The sequence below is a fragment of the Otolemur garnettii genome, unplaced genomic scaffold, assembly GCF_000181295.1.
Source record: "Otolemur garnettii isolate 467f Iridium unplaced genomic scaffold, OtoGar3 scaffold00019, whole genome shotgun sequence".
Taxonomy (NCBI): domain Eukaryota; kingdom Metazoa; phylum Chordata; class Mammalia; order Primates; family Galagidae; genus Otolemur; species Otolemur garnettii.
The window spans coordinates 8715211-8735318 of NW_003852414.1; the positions used below are offsets into that span (position 1 = coordinate 8715211).

At 43.4% G+C, this 20108-nt stretch overlaps 1 protein-coding gene across 1 annotated transcript in view; it reads right to left on the minus strand.

Moving 5' to 3' along the window:
• APBB1IP (amyloid beta precursor protein binding family B member 1 interacting protein) overlaps positions 1-4054 on the minus strand; it is a 77447-nt gene extending 73393 nt beyond the window's left edge. The window contains exons 1-2 of the mRNA XM_023511479.1: positions 3989-4054; positions 3612-3806 (exon numbers count right to left, since the gene is read on the minus strand). The gene's annotated coding sequence lies outside the window, so the exon portion shown is untranslated. The remainder of the gene's footprint in view (positions 1-3611; positions 3807-3988) is intronic.
• Between the last annotated feature and the right edge of the window lie 16054 nt (positions 4055-20108).

Consider the following 20108-nt stretch of genomic DNA (forward strand, 5'->3'; position numbering starts at 1 on the left):
AGGTGTATGTGGCTGGCGCCTTAGCCGCTTGAGCCACAGGCGCCGAGCCAGTAAAATTAAAAAAAAATTGGCAGTTACACGTCCTTTATTGCACTTAAAAATTCTAATTCTCTACTGATGAATCTTAGTCATTTAAGATACAACTATTTTTGTGATTCTTACTCTTACCCATTTTTAACATACTTAGTTTTTATGCTTAAAGCATAATAACTAAGAAAATCATATCCCTAGTAAGTAAAAAGTAAGCTACCTTTACTTAATGACACACTCTGTTTATGACCAAGCCTACAGTCAGTTGGGATTCTAATTCCAGTTTCCCAGTGCAAACATCCTCTAACCCCCCGTTTGACATCATCCTGTACAAATATGTGAGGTCAGACAGTTAAGTTCTTGAACTCCTCCTAGAAAAAGTGCTACATACCTCACTGCTGAATAGCACTACCATCACCAGCTGGTCAAGGGGAGGACTTTGAAGGTGACTGGAGTGATATTCAGCAATGAGGTATGTAACACTTTTTCTAGGATGAGTTTTGGAACTGAACTGTCCCACCTCATAGGCACATGCTTCCTAGCTGCTTTTTAAAAACTAGCACATTCAGAATAATGATTACCTCTAGGTGGAAAAGGGGCATGTCCTTGGAAGAAGGCCAAGAGACGTACTGGTAATATTCTACTTTCCTCTTTTTGTTTTGAGACACAGTCTCACTTTGATGTCCTCAGTAGAGTGTTGCGGCGTCATAGTTCACAGCGACCTCAGCCTAGTGATTCTCTTGCTTCCGCCTTTCAAGTAGCTGGGACTATAAGCACCTGCCATAATGCCCAGCTATTTTTAGAGACCTGGTCTACTCTTGCTCAAGCGAGGCTCAAACTCCTCAGCTCAAGCAATCCACCTGCCTCAGTCTCCCTTTGTGTAAGGATTATGGCATAATTGGCCAATATTCTACTTCTTAAACTAGGTGACAGGTACCTAGATGTTGACCTTATTATTATTCACTGTAATTTACATACATGTATAGCATACATCATCTTTAGGATGTATAGAATACTGCATAATAAAAAATGAGGGAAAAAACTAAATCTCCTCATGGTTCATTTGTTCTAAGACTACTTTTTATTCCTCTCCCCTTTGATACGATGAAGCTCTCTGGATGCACATGTTCCAGCCAGTTTGTGGAAACACAAATCGCTGTGTGATTTATCATTTATCCGTCCTTCCAGCCCACACCCATCTCTCTGATCAGCCTGTGATATGACACCAAATCAGGAAGAACCCTAGCAGAATTAGGAAAAAAAAAAAAATCAGACGCACTGCTTTATTGATTTAATCGACCTAGCAAGCTGTCACGTGGGATTAGGCTGTAATAAACATAAACATTAAAACACGATTGCTGCCACAGCAGATTTTTTTTTCCCCAAGACACTTGTAAAGATCATAACTTCAAGATTGATTATATCTTGTCTTCTCACTGTAGACAAGACACATTTTTTGCTTGTTTTTCTTCTGTTCACCCTCCTTTCCTGGCCTAATAATAGGAATTCATTTAGGTTTCATTTTGTAAGTGAAAGATGGTAAAAAAAAATGTAGAATTGATATTCTTAGGGTACAAAGGTCAAATGGATGCTACCTAACCTGGTATTGTGTTTAAGACTTGAAGTAACTAGAGTCATAAACTGATCCACATTATGAGGTTGTATTTCTTGAGAAATAGCAATTGAAGAACTTGGAAACATAATATTGACAACCTTGGGCTATTCCTCACTTTTTTTTTTTTTTTTTTAGAGACAGAGTCTCACCTTAATGCCCTCAGTAGAGTGCTGTGGCATCACAGCTCACAGCAACCTCCAACTTCTGGGCTTAGGCGATTCTCTTGCCTCAGCCTCCCGAGTAGCTGGGACCACAGGCACCTGCCACCACAGTTTGTTGTTGCAGTTTGGCTGGGGCCAGGTTTGAAACTGCCACCCTCCGTATATGGGGCTGATGCCCCACTGACTGAGCCACAGGCGCTGCCCCTCACTTTTGTTTTTTAAAAGAACGAACATTTGTCTTCTTATCCATAGCCCAGATACTCACTGGGCTTGTAGAGGAAGTTTCTAGAAACAGAAGTCCTCAAAAACGTTCATATTTCAGGATGTAATAAAATCCCTTTAGCCTTACTATTTTCTCCATTCTTTGCTATTCATGATCAGCAATTCCAGATGGGACAAATTCAAAACCTGATAGCCATCCCTGAATTGCTATTTTAAGGACCGGCATAATGTAGTCCAATAATCTCACTTTACTGGTAAGTTACCTGAGGTCCAGAGAGGTCAGAACACCTTCATCAAGGTCATCCCCGTCTAGTTAGGGGCAGATGTGGAGCTAGAACCCAATTCTCCCAAATACCCAGGAAAGACAAACATTTTAGTAACAAGGGAAAAAATTATCAATAGCTTGTGGATGACGGTACATTTCCTAGATTTTTCAAAATACATTAAGCAGGCAGGAAGTATCACCAGGAGGACGTTACAGAGGGTTTCTTGGCAGATCCCTGCTAATTTTACCGGCCAGTATTCACCCCCATGGCCCATGCACCATGGCAGAATCTCAGTGAGGCCAGAGGGAAAACTACCACTCTAGGTTTATGCAAAAGGACAAAGCTTCATTTCCCTTTCTGAAATTTCAGTTTGGAGGTTCAGAATTTGAAATGAATGGGGGGGGAGGTTGCCTTTTTTTTTTTTAAAGCTACATTATAGCACCAGAAATAGCATCCAGGAGACCTAATGTTATTTTCTTCTATTCTTTCCATCTTTTTTTTTTCTCCAATGATTAAAGTTCTTTTTTTGAACCGTTGTACCCTCACATGCTCTAAGAATCAACGCATTTCAGGTTCCACTATGGTATCCAGCTAAGAAATTCCTTCCCAGAAGGAAAAAAAGCGGTATGCCTGGCAAGGTCTTGAGTGGGACCCCTGCACTGAGGTTCTTAGGGACACAATGGCGTCCTAGACGTTCTTTCCAAGCCAAATTACGAAACTGCGTATTTGAAACTGGTGTTCAAATCTATGTCTATCGCATTTTGAAATGAAAACAAAAATAAGTCAGAGGAAAAGTTATTTTTAAAAAGAAGAAACAGTTGGTTGGGAGTTTTAAAGTAAGGAAACGCTAGCATGAGTCAGACTGGGAATGACACTCAAAATTCTCACACGACTTGCATTTCTCCCACAGTGCCTGAAAGCGCCCCCCGGAATTCCCACGGCTTGGTCAGGTTGGGGCTCCTGGAGCCGCTGAGGACAGGAGGGTTCGTACCCGTCCCGCCTTTGACCTTGTAGCTATCTCCTGGGCAGGAAGCAGTTAATCAGTGAAATCTGGTGAAACAGAACGCGGGGAAAGCGAGCCCCGGCCCCGGCCCCGGCCCCGGCCCCCACGCGCGGGGTGGGCCAAGTGCGGACATCGCCCGAGGGGCCTGGAGACCCGCTGTCCTCGAGGGCCCAAGCGGGCGGGCGCGCGTTCAGGCCAGACGGGAGCTGCGCCAGCGGGGACCCGACGGGCTGGGCACAGGGTGCAGCGACAAGCCCCGAGGGGCCCGGGCTGCGGCTCCCAAGGCTCCCGGGTGGGCGGGCGGCGCCACTTACCTCGACGGCTCTGCGGGGCGCTGGGCGGCCGCGGGGCACTGGCGGGGACGGCGACGCGACTCGGATCAGTCGGCGGCACCCGGGGTGGAGGTCTGCCGCCTCGGGAGGAAGTGCTGTCAGCCCTGCCCTTCCCACGCAGCGCGCAGACGTGTGGCGCTCGCCCTGCGGCTTTGCATGGAGGTGTCAGGAGGCCCCCTGGGTCGAGACGGACAAAAGTACCATGAAGGACTCTTTGAAGTTGGCGGCCGCTTTTTCTAACGCGTCGAGTCTGCGCCCGATTTCCTTTGTTTCACCCCCCTCTGCACCATCACCTTCGCTAGTTTTTTTCTCTTTAATTCTGGGACAAGTTGCACCTGCCCCTCCCAGCCCTCCCCTACCTGCGCTGCGCACGCCCTTCTCTCCCGGGCGTCCCCTGGCGAGTCGACCCGACTTTGTAACCTGGATCTCTTAGGGACCTGGGGTCGAGCGATGGTTCGGCAGCGGGCTGGGAACCCGATTTATTTTGCAACGGCCCTTCCTAAGTGTTTACTTCAGCCCTTTCTCAGCTTCCTCTTTCGGACCAGTTGTGCAAGTTTCCCTCAGTCCGCGGCCCGCCCCGCAGGGGACGCCGAGCGGGGCTGGCGAGGTGACCCGCGCGTGTCGAGCGTCTCTCCCTGGGGCGGGGTGGAGGGAAGGGCGCCCTCAGCAGGGGCCGTTTCTCAAGCAGCCGATTCGCAATCCCTCCTCCTCCAAGTTCAACCACACTCAGCTGGCCTGCGCGGCGGTGGAGGAACAGGCGCTCTGAGCGCTGCACTGCTGATGAAAATGCAAATGGGATGAGCCCTGTGCGGTAGAGTTCAGCAATATCCATTTTATTTACACAAGGATTCACTCTTCACCCAGCCCTCCCACTTCCAGGCCTATATTACAAAGTGCTGAGGAGAGAAGAAGCGCCGCAAAGCACAGAGCCCTTTGTGGTCTCCGGATTTGTAAGAGCAAAGGATTGTTTGGAAATAGCCTGTGACTGTTGGGAGTGGAGTCCCCTGAGAGAAAGTGGCCGGAGAGGCCTGAAAAATGCAGAAGTTAAAATCAGTCGCGATTTGTAAATGTGGTGGAATTACCCTCCTCTTCCTCTCTACGGCTGTGACTTCAAGGGCCTAAGTGTGGGGGAAGGTGGGGGAGACGTAGAGACATAGGTTGGTCACATATTTATTAGGTGATTCCATATAGTTCTGTCATTTACTGAGAAACCATTTATCAAACCGCTACTCTGCTGAGAACGATGAGAACAGTAAGGAGGAACACAATTTCTGCTCTCGTGCAAATTGGCAGAAAACAGACAATAAGAAAATTAATTTTTGACATGTCAGGTAGTGTAAATGTTTTGAGGCAAATTAAAGGGTAAGGGATAGAGATTGATGGGCATTGAGGTGGGGGTTACTATGTTAATTAGGGTCACTGAGGAAGATACATCTGATAAATGGTACTTGATCAGACCTAAAAGGCATGAGATTAATTTGTATTGTGTTTTTGGATGAGAATATTCCAGGCAGAAGGAACGGCACGTGCAAAGGTCCTGAGTTGGGAGAGTACTAGAATGGATGGGGCGGGCAGAGAGGAGATGAGATTAAAGAGAAAAAAAGTGGCCAGACCACGTGTGACCTTGCGGCCTGTGGAAGGGACCGGCTACAGTGGCTCATGCCTGTAATCCTAGCACTCTGGGAGGCCACGGCAGGTAGATTGCCTGAGCTCAGGAGTTTGAGACCAGCCTGCATCAGAGCAAGACCCCATCTATAAAAATAGCCAGACATTGTGGTATGGGTGCCTGTAGTCCCAGCTACTTAGGAGGCTGAGTCAAGAGAATCACTTGAGCCCAAGAGTTTGAGGTTGCTGTGAGCTATGATGCCACAGGACTCTACTGAGGGTGACAAAGTGAGACTCTATTTCAAAAACAAAACAAAAAACAAGTGAGATGGGAAGTCATTGGGAGGTTCTGAGCACAGTCATCAGTGCTATATAGAAAGTAAAACCAAGCAACGGAATAGAGAATGACTTTATTAGTGGCAGGGAATATGGTATGATGGGGCCATTTCTTTGCAAATGAGAAGGGGCAGCCACTCAGAGGCTTGGAAGAGCATTCCAAAAGATGGAAGAACAAGAAAAGGTGTTGAGATGGAATGTAGGAGATTAGAGAGAAGGCAGCTGGTGTGGCTGGAAAATCTTGGAAGAGTAGGGCAATGGTAGAGGGTAGGGTTAGGGACAGAGGTAAGCAGGGACTAGATCAAGCAGAGCCTTGGGCCAAGTGTTGAGGACTTTGGGGTTTATTCTAATTGCTATGGGGAGCTATTGGAAGGTTTTTGGCAACTGAGTATATAGTTTGACTTATGCTATACCACCTCCTCCTGCCACAACTGGTTGGTGATTGGAAAATCTGTTGAATGAGGTAAGAGAAGAAGTAGAGATTACTCAGTAGGCCATGGCAAGAGCCCAGCCAAATGACAATAGGAGCTTTGACTAGTATCCTAACAGTGGAGATGAGAAGAGTTTGGAGTCAAGATACAGTTTTCAAAGCAGAACCAATAGCCATTACTGATGGTGGGCAGGGGTGGGGGGAGTGGCAGAAACAATTAGGAATTGAATGTAAACCAGTGTGAATGGTTCCAGACAAGGCTGGGTAGAAATGTCAGCAGGGACAAACTATGGAGGGCCATGAGTGGACCATGTCAAGGACTGTTTCCTCATCCTAAGAGCAATGAGTGTGGTAAATGATATTCCAAGATGGCAGATGGTGGGATTTGTGTTTTAGAAAAATCATTCTGGCTGTAATTTAGGGGATTGGTTAGAAGAAGAAAAGAATGGAGGTAGGAAGATTTCTGAGCTAAGCTGGGCAAGAAAATAAAATTGACCCTTGGACTATGGAAAATTGAAAATCCACATATAACTTTTAACTCCTTCAAGGCTAAACTACTAATAGCCCTCTGTTGACCAGAAGCCTTACTGATGACATATACACAGTTGATTATCACATATTTTGTATGTTACATGTATTCTATACTGTATTCTTACGATAAAGTAAGCCAGAGAAAAGAAAACATTACTAAGGAAATCAGAAGAGAAAAGATATTCATTAAGTGGAAATGGATCTTCATAAAGGTCTTTATCCTCGTCATCTTCAAGTTGAGTAGCTGGAGAGGAGGAGGAAGAGGTGGTGTTGACCCTGTGTTGTTCAGGGGTCAACTGTATAATGTTTTTGACTAGGTCAGTTGCAGTGGAAATGAAATGGACCTGAGAGATAAGATAGCATTTGGTAGGAGCTTGTGATGACTGGGAATGGCCAGAGTGAGGCAGATTCTTGCCTTTCAAGAATCAGGCTTATACAATGATGATTTCCTGTGCTAGTCCTAGAGAGGAGACCCTCGGCAGGAGAGCCTTCTATTTGGTAAAGGGAAGATCATGAGTTTTACTTTGAGCAAGTGGAATTTGACAAGTCTTTGAGATGTCCAAGTGGAGATTTCAAGCAGAGTTGTGTAGAAGGCTCTGTTGTTCAGAGGAGAGGTGTGGTTTCGAGGTAGAGATACACATTTGGCGTAACCAGTGTGGTGATTCACGAGATTGCTTAGAGAGACGATACAGCTACGCCTTCAGGAACTTCAGTATTCAAAGCAGAGGAAGCAAAACCTGCAAAAATGACAGAGGAAGAGCTTTGAAGGGGAGGGAGGAAAATGGGGGAGAAACTAGTATTGTGAAAGCCGCAAGAGTGGGAAGGAGTGGTCACTGATGTCCAGGGATGTTGAAAGGACAGGTCAGATAAGACTGAGATGTGCTCATTGGCTTTGGCCATGGTTAATGACCTTGGAGACCATTTTTGGCAGCTGGAGAGCAAAGGATGTGAAGAGTCAACACCATGACCAGAATAACCCTTGTAAAGTAGTTTGCTGATGAAGAGGGGTGAGTGATAGGAGGCAGTAAGTGGGCGATATGGGATTGAGGAAGATTTTATTGACTTTTAAGAAATGGCTTTCAAGTAGGAAGAATCCAAATGAGAGTGAAGAGTTGAACCATGAAAGAGAGGGTGGATAATCAATGGTTAAAAGTTCTCCAGACTGAGGAAGTGGGTAGGGTCTAGGCAGTGGTAAAAGAAAGGGCCTTTAGATAAGAGGAAGGAAGGAGGGTGGGCTTAGCACAGATAAGAATTTTCTTCTTTTATGGTTGTAAGATAAAGAAATTCCAGTCTAAAGCCTCTATTTTCCTTGCAAGATGTAGGTTCATCTGCTGAGGGTGAGATAGGAGGTAGGCTGGACATAGATTTGGGGACCTGGGGAATGTTTGATAAGGGCGGAGCAGAGAATGGGAGACTGGGTTGACATTGCCAGTTAGCATGAGAGTCTGTATGAAACTGGCGATCGTGGATTATGGTGGAAGTGATCTGCTTAGTTGTGGCTCTGTCCTGCACTGTGAGGTTTGAAGACAGTCTGGCCGTAATGGGCGTGGCTGAGCCAGAGGATGGATTATTATGGCCAGAAGGTAGGCAGATTGAATTTTGCTTCCACACACAGGTCATGATATTTTTAGGTGCTGATTATGTCCAGGATGATCAAGGTGGTGACTGTAGTGATCAGGGAAGCAAGAGGCCATGGGGTTATGTGTATTGTTCCAAGACTTAAGGATTCAATCCACTCTGGACTAGGGTGGCAGCATAACTGATTGTTAAAACCAGGATATTTTTGAGTTAGCCAGACTGCTAACTGGATAGGAAGCTAAGAACCAATTGACTCTTTGAGACGGGATTTAAGATCATCTTGAAGACTGGTGTCAAGGAGTCGGGCATCAGGATTTTGAAATGAGAGAGGAGGAGATTGGGAATTTGGGAGATGACAGTTCCAGGGAGGTAGACAGGGTAGTTTAGCCAAATGATGTGAGCCTCAACAGAGAAAGGTGTTTTCTTTGCTTTTTGTTCTGTTTTTAATAAAAAGATGAGCCACTTTTGGTCTATATGTGGCAACAGGGGGTGTGGGGAACAGCAAACTCATCAGGCAGCTGAAATTTGAGAGAATGAACTGTTGGATAGAGTGAAGACTATCTGATAGCACAACAAAGTGACTACAATCAACAATAAACTAGGGTATGCTTCACTATAACTAAAGTAGTGGATTGGAATGCTCCCAATAAATAAATGTCTGAGGAGATGGATACCCCAGTTACCCTGATTTGATTACTATATGTTGTATGCATGTATCAAGACATCACATGTACTCTGTAAAGATATACACAACTATTATGTTCCCATAATGTAGTAGCACCTCCATAGTTAACCACCTCCTTACCCTGACCACCTCCTTAAGTTGACCTAATTCTCATAGACTGGACATGCACCACCTGTATGTATCCGTACAGTAGGCCTAATTCCAGGGTGTCTAAGCTTTTTTGTTTGTTTGTTTGTTTGTTTCACATTGGAAAAAGAGGAGCTGGAGCTATCCTGGGCCACACACCAAACAAACAGTAATGAAAGCTGATTAGCGAAGATAAAGTCCACGCATACTTTTCCTGATTTAACACCACAGATAAGCGAAAAAAGAGAAATCCTCATAAAATCAGCCTGAGGACCACAGGCCACAGATGATACCCCCCTGGCCTAGTTCCTTATGTTGACCACCTCTGTATGCTGATGGGTTTGTTACAGCCCTTTTGGGTGGTCAAGTCACAGAGGTGTTACTGTAATTCAAAAAATGTTTAGGGCCGTGTCTGTGGCTCAAAGGAGTAGGGCGCTGGCCCCATATACCGCAGGTGGTGGGTTCAAACCCGGCCCAGGCCAAAAACTGCAAAAAAAATTTTTTAAAAAAAAATTTAAGTAGTAACAGAAATAAGGTGCTCACTGGAATAGCTTGAAAAGTCTAGTGAGGGGAGAGAGGGGAGGAGGGGGAGGGGAAGGAAAGGGAGGGGGGCGGCTGGCATCACTTATGGATCGGATCTGCGTTCAAACCGGCTGCTCATCGCGGGCTGCCTCTGCGAAGCCCTGCGCCTTTCATCCTCATGGCCTCGTGCCTTGGGCTTCTTGTGAACCTTCGCTTAAAGGTGGGGTGCTTTGGAAATCTGACGCTGAAGAAGTCTCGGGAACGCACAGAGTTACAGATTCCTCCCTACGCTTTCTGAGGTCACTCCGTGGGGCTGCCTGGGGCTCAAACTTGCATTTCCAGCCCTGGCAGGAGCCTCCAGGCCGCGCAGTTGGGGCTGCAGGGGAAGACCCTGCACCAGGGCGGACGCTCCCCTCCCCGGGTGAAAACCGGCCGGCCAAGAGAGGCTCCGGAAGAAACCAGATGAGAGCAGAGAAGTTTCCAGACTGTGGGTGAACAGGGAGGAGGCCATTTATTTATGAACAAGAAATGACCCCAGCTTGTGTCTTATCAGATTGGTTATTTTCTGGAGAAGCGCCTAAGTGAAAAAACAAACACATATACAAAGACACGCACACAAATGAACACACCTCTCACCACTCACGAGCCAATGAATAAACACGTGCAAAGCTATGAGCCCTTTATCCTTCTCGCTAAAGGCCGTAATTAACTGTAAAGTTAGCATTTTCTGCATCATGGTGTACTCGCCTGTGGCTAATTCAGTTCTATGGGTGGCTTCGGGGAACCACAGGCTAAGTGGCATGGAGCTATGATTGTGTGTGTGAAATTTAAAACCAAAGAGTGGTTTTTAAATTCTGCATTTAGAAACAGGGTCTTGCTCTGCCATCCAGCTTGGAGTGCAGTGGAATGATCAGAATTCAATCTAACTTCAAACTCCTGGGTTTAAGTGATCCTTCTGTCTTAGACTCCTGAGTAGCTAGGACTATAGACTCATGCCATCACACCTAGATAAATTTTTTTTTTAGAGATGGGGTCTCACCTTGTTGCCCAGGCTGGTCTTGAGTGCCTTGATATAAGTGATCTAACTAGCTCCCAAAGTGCTGGGCTTACAGATGTGAGCCACTGTTCTCAGCCCAAAAAACCATCTTTTATATTGAAGTCTATTACTTTTGATGTTAAGAAGCATCTATTCCATTTTGATGCCCTAAGTAATCTAAGATTTTTGTGCATTCAAATGAACAAAGAACCTAAAGCTTAACCATGATCACAGGTAAAATATTTGGAATACTTAGGATTTCAAGTTTAAACTACTTGAAATGGGTGGGGTGTGGTAGCTCACACGTGTAAATCTAACACTCCGGGAGGCCAAGGCGGGTGGATTGCCTCAGCTCCAGGAATTTGAAACCAGCCTGAGCTGGTAAGTCCCCATGTCTACTGAAAAAATAGAAAAACTAGCCAGGCTTTGTGGCAGGTGCCTGTAGTCCCAGCTACTTGGAAGGCTGAGGCCAGAGGATCGCTTGAACTCAGGACTTTGAGGTTGCTGTAAGCTCTGATGCCACAGCACTCTAGGTCAGGGCAACAAAGTGAGACTCTGTCTCAAAAAAACAAAAAAACAGGGCAGCGCCTGTGGCTCAAAGGAGTAGGGCACCGGCCCCATATACTAGGGGTGGCAGGTTCAAATGTAGCCCTGGCCAAAACCAAAAAACCCCCCAAAACCCAAGAAAGCAAAAACCTACCTAAAATAGGACGTTCTGTTATTTAAAAACTGCCATTTTAAACTCAGCCTATATCTTTTTACAGTGCTGAAGCTGGAATGGAAAACAAAGAGCCGTTATGCAAGAGAAGTACAGGAGAAAGTGAAATCTCATGTGCGGGCGAGCTGGTCTTCCAACTAGAGCTTGCAAAAGGATAAAAAAATTTGTTGAGATGCTAAAGAGGCAGCATACAGTTATTGATGATTTGCAGCAAAGCTTCACAAAATTGAGTCGTGAGCAACAAGCTATTCAAGACCAGCAAATAAATAAATAAATAAAATAAAATGTAAGAACTAATGAATCTGAAAAAAGTCTAGTATGGTGTGTTCTTTGATATCGTCGAGCTGTCTCTCTATAGCTTGCACGAGGACATCCAGTGTTATTTCAAAACTCCTGGTAGGGGCCATAGAAACAGGTCTGATATCATTTCCAGGAGTCAGACTCTGCACAGGAAGTTGAAGATGATACAAAAATGAGGACAGTTGGGGAAATGGTGGCCCTTGTGAAACTTAAGAATTTTGCAATTTCCAAAAGAAGATATCCCAGTGCCAAAAATGTACTTCCTACTCCCTCCACCCAAGATGTCTGAATGTTCTACTAAGTCAGATTGGACTTGCCAGGAAAAATATTGTCTTTTATAATCAGGGATTTAAAACCCCCTCTGTTGGGCAGTAGGCTGCATTCCCTAAAGTTGAAGTCATTATGACTAAGTTCAGTTTTACATGGGTATAAAAAAAAGCAAATGCAACATATTTCAAGTTAATGTTGAAATGAGCAACCTGAAAATTTTTGCCAAAAATGTGGTGGTAAAACTACTATAATATAACATCCTATATTTGTATTTGCAAACAGAATGTATCTAAATTCCATTAGTACTTCCAGATCTAAATTTCTTCGTCTTTTCACAGTCGAATAAGAAATTTCCTCAAAATAAGCTGAGCAAATCAGCATTGTGATGTACTTAAATAATTTATTTCTGTTTTTGTATCTCACAATGATAATTTCAGGACAGAGATGCCTGCATCAACTCTCCAAATACATATGGTAAAAAGATAAAATGTCTGAACACTGTATGTAATATATTTAAACAGCACCTGTTTTTTTATTAAAATGTGAGAAAGGATAAAAACAGGATTGGATTTGATGGTTGAAGTCTTTTCAAACACCTGTACATTCATGTGAACTCGAGTATAAGCAGTTAATCCTGGCTTAGGGGTTAGTAAATTTCTGGACTTTCCGGTGAAAATTCTTGTTCCAAATTGCCTTCCTTTAACCACTCTGAATATTTTTTGGGGTTTCCCCTATCATCTGCCTGTGACTTCTCTGAAAAATGCAAAGATATTTTAATAGTTATCGAGGCAGACTACAATTCAGAAGGTAAATGAGATGCAAAGGAATTTAACAGTGCATTTGAAAGCCAAAAAAGCCATAAGTTAGGTTATTTGGGTTTCTTGGAGGTTTTCTTTTGTTAACGCGGGTGACTGACCCAACTCAGAAAAGGTTAGGACCAGCTCTTTGATGGCAGAATTCATTATCAGGGTTAAATTCTGGGCTACTTTCTCCCTGTTGCAGAGTCCATTTCTTTGTGGTAGAAAAGGGGAGTCAATGGGTATGGTCCCAAGACCCTTCCCATTATGGAATGAACTCACTGAGCTAAGGGAAGAAACTTCTAAAAACTTCTAGAAACTTCTGCTGCCCCTTCTTCCTTCTGGGCCTAGAGAGGACCTCATTCTTTCTGTGTCCCTCTCTACCATTAGTTGCTAGGAAGCAAGGAGATGATTAGGAGTAGAAACCACTAATGTGAAGGGAAGTGTGTTTCCATTAGAGACTGGAAGGCTGATGGGGGACTGAAGTAACTCTTGACTGATGGATGGCCTTGAGGTTCCTGTAATTCCCTTTCCATTTATCACCCAAAGACCAGAGAATTACCTAACCATACAAATCCTCTTTGGGAGTGGACAGCTCTTCTCATTTTAGCCTGTCATCTGATTAGATTAGGTTGTTCAGTAGGCTGTATATGAGGTTTTTGGAGTCTTGCCTGAACTTGGAAGCATATTTAATTTGAATCAGGATAGATTTAGTAAGAGTTTGCTAGAATTTACAGTATGGTTATCTCACCAGTTATTGCATAAATAAGATTGATGTTCGTACTTTAGAAATTTTTTTGTTTTTATTCTATTTTGTTTTTTGTTTTCTTCCCCTCCCTTCAGACTAACTGTTTTTTAAATATTTAGGTTAAAATAGGTTAAATCAGGTTAGAACATTTTAGTTAAAAAAAACTAAAGAAAAAAAAAAGCATGGATCTAGGTAATTCACCTAGTATACTTTCCAAATGTTTGTTTGAAACAAATGTTTAAAAAGGAGAAGTTTGAGGAATGAAGGAATTGATCTGATTGAAAGTGATATGATTTGCTATTTAGTTAGGGAGGAATATTCTTAAGTTTTAAGGAAACTAGTTTTCTCATTCATCTGCTAAGCCCCAGCCTACTTCCCATTGATGGGAAAAGGACCAGAAGTTAATGAATGAAATGTGAGCAGAAATGCGGACAGCTAGTGTACTCAATTATTGGGGTCAGGGTAAGGTTAAGAAACATCTGGTATCTCTCCTGCCAAGCTGTGCTTCCAAATGTTGCGTTTTCTCTCTTGTAATGAGAGAGGAATATTAAAGATTAAATTCCTATCTCATTAAATAATGAGTTGTGGCAGCTATTTTTTTCAGTAAAGAAGTCCAAGAACGTTGGGCTTATCAGGCATGACTTGTATAGAGCCTGGTGGAAAGCAGCGTGCCAGGACCTGGGATGCAGATTTTGTTACCCTCAGCCTGGCCTTCTGCTTAAGCCTGAAAATAAAGGTACCCTGTTCCATAGTGTCAACTCCATTTACTATGGATTGACCTCAATTTTCTCATAAAACATCACTGTGGAAATCCTCATCACCTCCCTTTAAAGTTAAGTAACAGCCAGGAGGAGCCTGAGCTCAGTGGAGCTGGGATTGAGCCACCTAGGGGAGGCACTTCTGGAGCATTTGGTGTCAGCAGCTTGCCGTGCCCTTGAGTTAAGCCTCAGGAGTCCTAATCAGCTTTGCAACCAAAGCAAAAATTTCCATTTGGATGCTCTTTGCATGCCTGCTCAGTTTGTTTTGGTTGTCTCATGACACAAGGGGTGGTGGCCCCAAATGCACAGATTGCAACAGTGATATATTACCAAAGAAACTCATCCTAGGTTTAAAATGAACTCTCTGAGCCACATGTGACCATTCTATCCCATGATGGGAGGGCCTTCGTGACTATCCCATGATGGGAGGGCCTTCGTGAATATTGGCCTATCGAGTTTGTTTTCCACTGAATCTTGTACTCCATGGGTTTTACAGATGTCCACAAAGGGTCTTCTTTCGCTGATATCAGCAGGAAGGGTACCAATGTGGAAATGATGAACATATGGGATGAGGTGTCAATACCAAGCCACATCACTCTCCACCTCGGGAGCAGCCAGGCCAGCCTGGAGATCTGATGGGCCATGAGATTCCTTCCCCTGCTCAGCGCCCTGTACAATCTTTTAGAGACAGCTCTGGGGTAAGCATGTGTACCCTCATCTGGAGCCCATCAGTCAGCAATTTCTGCTGCTCTTTTGGTCACTGTTTCCAAGACAGGATCACCCACCGGAGCTGTCTGAAACAAACTGTATTTCCACCTGCTTAAATCAGAGGAGAGACAGACATAGCTGGTTTCTTCCAGTTGGTTGCTCAGAAGTGGTTTAGATTTACTGCAAATTTTAATGTTGCTTTTAATCCAGAGCTGATTCATTCGTGGAATATAGTTCACATTACTTTAAATCAGCCGGCTCACTATGTAACCAGTCACCATTGCTCAGCAAATGTGGTCAGACGCCCAGAGGAAGACTGTGGGCTCATTAACTTTCCTTTCTTCCTTTGAGGCCCACAACCAGGCCATGATCTGCTTTTCCTGATGGTGTTCACAGAAAGATCGGTCAGGTTGCTCTGGGACATGGGACCAGCATATCTATTTGATGGATTGCCTCCCGACATCCTTAGAGAATAAAAAAAATCCTACTGACACATGCTGAACTCTTGGAAGAGCCAGTATTTACATATTGCAAAATCAACGTCGAATAGAACTGTGCTTTTGAAATATATTTGAGTCATTGTAAGTAGTCATTTTCATAAAAAGAAGACCCAGTCTCTCTTTTAAGAATCTGTATGAAATGTAGTCTGATTCATAGTCTTACTTCCGGCAGGCTGGACTTAAGAAGATTCTGGTTAAACAACTCTAATTTTAACTAGGTATTATGGCATATTTGGGACTTTCTTAATATGTATTGGACAAGAAAGCGTGTTACTAAATAAACACCACAGAAATTATGTGCATCTAACTTCAAGTCAACACGTACTAATTTTAGCTTAAGCAAAGCTCACACTAACACTTTAAGACAAATTGTTTGATACTTCTCATTAATTGGGTTAACTAAAACAACGATAATAGGCATTTTATCAATGAAAGTTGGATTGAACAATGAAGTTCAACATGTAAATGCTGAAACTATCCGTATTAGTCTGCTGACATTTATTTCTTTTCTTTTCTTTTTTATTTATTTAGGTTTTTGAGTCTTACTTTGACGCCCTTGGTAGAGTGCTATGACATCCCAGCTCACAGCAACCTCAGACTCCTGGGCTCAAGTGATTCTCTTGCCTTAGCCTCCCAAGTAACTGGAATTACAGGAGCCTGCCACAATGCTTGGCTATTTTTAGAGGTGAGGTCTCGCTCTGGCTCAGACTGGTCTTGAACCCGTACACTCAGGCAATCAACCAGCCTTGGCCTCCCAAAGTGCTGGGATTACAGGTGTGAGCCACTGCACCTGGCCCTGACATTCTTTCCTTTGCATCATATTTATTTGTACTCTTGATCTTTTTCTGTCTTTTACGAGCACTTTGGGCTTTTTTTCAAACACTGGGTTATACTTTTATTAGTTTTTTTTTTTTTTTTTTTTGAGACAGAGTCTCAAGCTTTTACCCTGGGTAGAGTGCCATGACATCATAACTCATAGCAATCTCCAACTCTCGGGCTCAAGTAATCCTCTTGCTTGAGTTTTTCTATTTTTTAGTAGAGATGGGGGTCTTGCTTTTGCTGAGGCTGGTCTTGAACTCATGAGCTCAAGGTATCCACCCAAAAGCTTCCAAGAGTGCTAGGGTTACAGGTGTGAGCCACCACTCTCAGCCCCCAGTTGTTTATTCTGAAAACCCTCAGGAACTCCTGCCTGTTGCCACTTGCTTTTATTTTTACTTTGTTTCCTTTGCCTTCTGCCCTCTTCCAAAGTGAGTCTTTAGCAGGGGGTGTAGACAGCTGGTTATAATCACCAGGCCTTTTTCTTTCTACTAAAGTTTCCCTGTGAAATTGTACTGCTTGGCTGAATGTGGTGGCTTATACCTGTAATCCTAGCACTCTGGGAGGCTGATGCAGGTGGATCGCCTGAGCTCACAGGTTTGAGACCAGCCTGAGCAAGAGCGAGATCCCCTCTCTAAAAATAGCCAGGTGTTAAGGTGGGCACCTATAGTCCTAGCTACTTAGGAGGCTGAGGCAAAAGGATCATTTGAGCCCAAGAGTTTGCTGTAAGCTACGATTCCACGGCACTCTACTGAGGGTGATAAAGTAAGACTCTGTCTCAAAAAAAAAAAAAAAAAAAAGAAATTGCAGTACCTCTTTAAAAATTCATAAAAAATTATAAACTTGTCATAGTCAGGCGTTGTGGTGGGCACCTACAGGTCCCAGCTACTTGGGAGGCTGAGGCAAGAGAATCAGCTAAGCTCAAGAGCTGGAGATTGCTGTGAGCTGTGATGCCACGGCATTCTACCAAGGGTGACAAAGTGAGACTCTGTCTCTAAAAAAAATAAAAAGAAATTATAAACTTGTCATAAGGGTAATGTTAATAACAGGCAAGACTACAGATAAAATGCAGTACCCGGCTTGGCTGTGTATATATCAGATTGTTTGAAAGATGGTGGCTACTTGTTATTGATGTCTTTCATGGTTGTTTGAGTGTATTTCTTTTTGCACCTACGAATTCAGACTTGTTTATTGCTATACTGATACGTAGGAGATGAGCAAAGTGCCTTTTCCCCTTCCAGCATCCAACTTATCTAATAAGCAAAGGAAGGCAGGCTTCATGTCCAGAGAATAATCAAAGGAGCTTTATGAGCCGAACTGAAATGTTCAGTTCCAAAGCCAAGTTAAAAATTCTTCCTGATCTCAGCTGTGGAATAAGCAAAATGTCACCACTATTCAGTGACACTGGGCCAAACAACCTGGACGTAGAAAAGAGCCCTGTGTGCTTGGTGTGGCTGTGAGATGAATCTTTGAGATGGAGCTCAAGGGCTCATACAAAGTCAGTCTTTGGTCTGTGCGGCTGTGATTCTTAAGCCCATTGCAAGTGATGCACTTGGCTCTATGTGTGGTTTATTTTCAGCCACATAAAGCGATAACGTGCCCACCAGTCACATCTGACTTCAGCTAGCAGTGTTGGTGCAAACTCAACTCATGAACATTACAATCACAAAAAATCTATATACTTTTTTAAAGTATCAAAGACAGGAATGTAAGACGTGCCCAAACTGGTGTACCTTAAGGAATTTTCATTCAAAAGACACGATCTTTACCTTTAAATTGGCTATTTAAATCTTGGCATTTAAATATTTCTTAGTGATTTTGATGCAATGTGTCTCCTATTCCTATATTTAATTGTACAAAAGCTAGTTTGTCATCAAGTGGTTACTGATTAAATATGTTCTAATATTCCTAGCCTTCCAGCAGTGAGAGGCATCTATTATTCTTATGAACTGTAATCGATTACAGAGTAAATTGTTGAAACACGAGGGACACTAAGTTATGTATGTTGTGCATTTAAGTGAGTTTGACCCATCTAAGAATTAAAGATACTGAAGGATTAATTTTTTCTGAGATCTATAGTTATTTCAAGTGCATTTTAGAAGTCGATTGGTATCTTAGCTCAAGCTGCCGTAACAAAATATTATAGATAGTATGGCTTAAACAACAGAAATTTATTTCCTCACCGTTCTGGAGGCTGGGAAGTCCAAGATCAGGGTCCCACTCTGATTTAGTTTCTGGTGAGGACTCTCTTCCTGGTTTGCTGTTGGCTGCCTTCTTGCAATGTCTTCTGATGAACTCTTCTCAGATGCATGCATATGGAAAAGGGGAGGGGGAGAGAGAAAGCTCTCTGGTGTCTTTTCTTTTTTTTTTCTATTTATTTATTTATTGCAGTTTTTGGCTGGGGCTGGGTTTGAACCCACCACCTCCGGCGTATGGGGCCAGTGCCCTACTCCTCTGAGCCACAGGTGCCGCCCTCTCTGGTGTCTTTTCTTTTAAGGATGCTGCTAATCCTATCGGATGAGGGCCTCGCCCTTAAGACCTCCTTTTAACCTTAATTACATTCTTAAAGTCCCCATCTCTAAATATAGTCCCACTAGCTATTAGGGCTTCAGCATATGAATTTTGGGGAACGGGGGAGCCTAGACATTCAGTTTACAGCAATTGATTACACACAGTTTCACATACAGAAGGGAAGTTACCCTTTACTTTATGACAGGTACATGGAACTTTCACATACAGCTAGGATAACTGATTGATGAGATATTGTCCTACTTGGTGTTTAAATGATAGGCAAAGACATACCACAAATTAATACGAAGTTGCTTACCTTCTTTTTCTCTTTTTAGCCATTTACAGCAAATGCAGTACTATCAATGCCATTCTTCATGGTGCATGAGCTAACCAGCTTTTAAAACACTGTTAGATCATTTCTTTCTACCACACTCCTGATAACCTTTTATTAAACTGTTCGCATGTGCCAGAAACTGGTTAAAATTTTTGTGTTCCTCATTTCATTTTAATCAGGATGATGAGCCAGGCAGGTAGTAGTTTACCCTCTTTATGGTGAGCTAGAGAAGTCGATGACTTGTCAAGTTCACAAGCTCGTAATGGCAGAGGCCTGATTTGAACTTCAGTGGGATAGCTCAAAGCCTGTGCCCTTTTCTACATCTCATGGGAAAATGTTAGATGCTCAGGGATATCAGGGAGCAAAAGGAGGTCTGCCCTGGGGTTCCCCGACCTTGGGAGTCCAGGCTTTTTAGCCTTGTTCCCATTAACAGGGCCCAGTAGATGTAAGATTGCTCTAGTTCACTGGAAGCCCAGGAGGGAAAACCCTAGCTCTTGAAATTCATGAGAAGTTTTAAAAAGAAATGTTTTCAAGGCACCACCTTGAGAACTGTAGCCCGTGTACAACTTAAACGATAGTGTCCATGCAACTCAGGTCAGGCTGTATTTCTGCAGGGCAGATTGGGGCTTAGCCCGAATGCCTTGATAGCCATAGTCAAGTAAACTGGTTTTGTGCTTTTTTTTTTTTTTTTTCCACTTGTGCAATTCAGGTTAATGGCTTCTTACAAATTTAAGTCAGTTCTCTTTGGTATCTGCTGGTATTTCAGGGCCACAATTCTGTAGCATGAGAATTCACACCAGGATTTACCAACTGTAATTTGTTGAATAGAAAGTTTCAAAATAAAAGCACCTGTGGTGAGAATAAAGTGGGAGTCAGGGAGACTAGGGCAGACATGACCCAGCTGGTCTGGTCCGTTTAGGTCCTGCCTGACTTTTCACCCCTAGTCTCCTATTCTTGCTGTTTTGTAAATTTAGTTCCCACCATGAAGGTGCCTATCTTGAGTAGTTTAGGGGGATTGATTTAGGAGATTAACTTTTGAATTGGAATGTTGTAATAGGTCTCTGAGTTACGCTGATCATTATTTGGAATGGAGGTTGGTGTGGTCTTTGCTTTGAACTTTTATGTATAAGACTATAATTTTGGAAATGGAAGACCAGAACAATCCTGGAG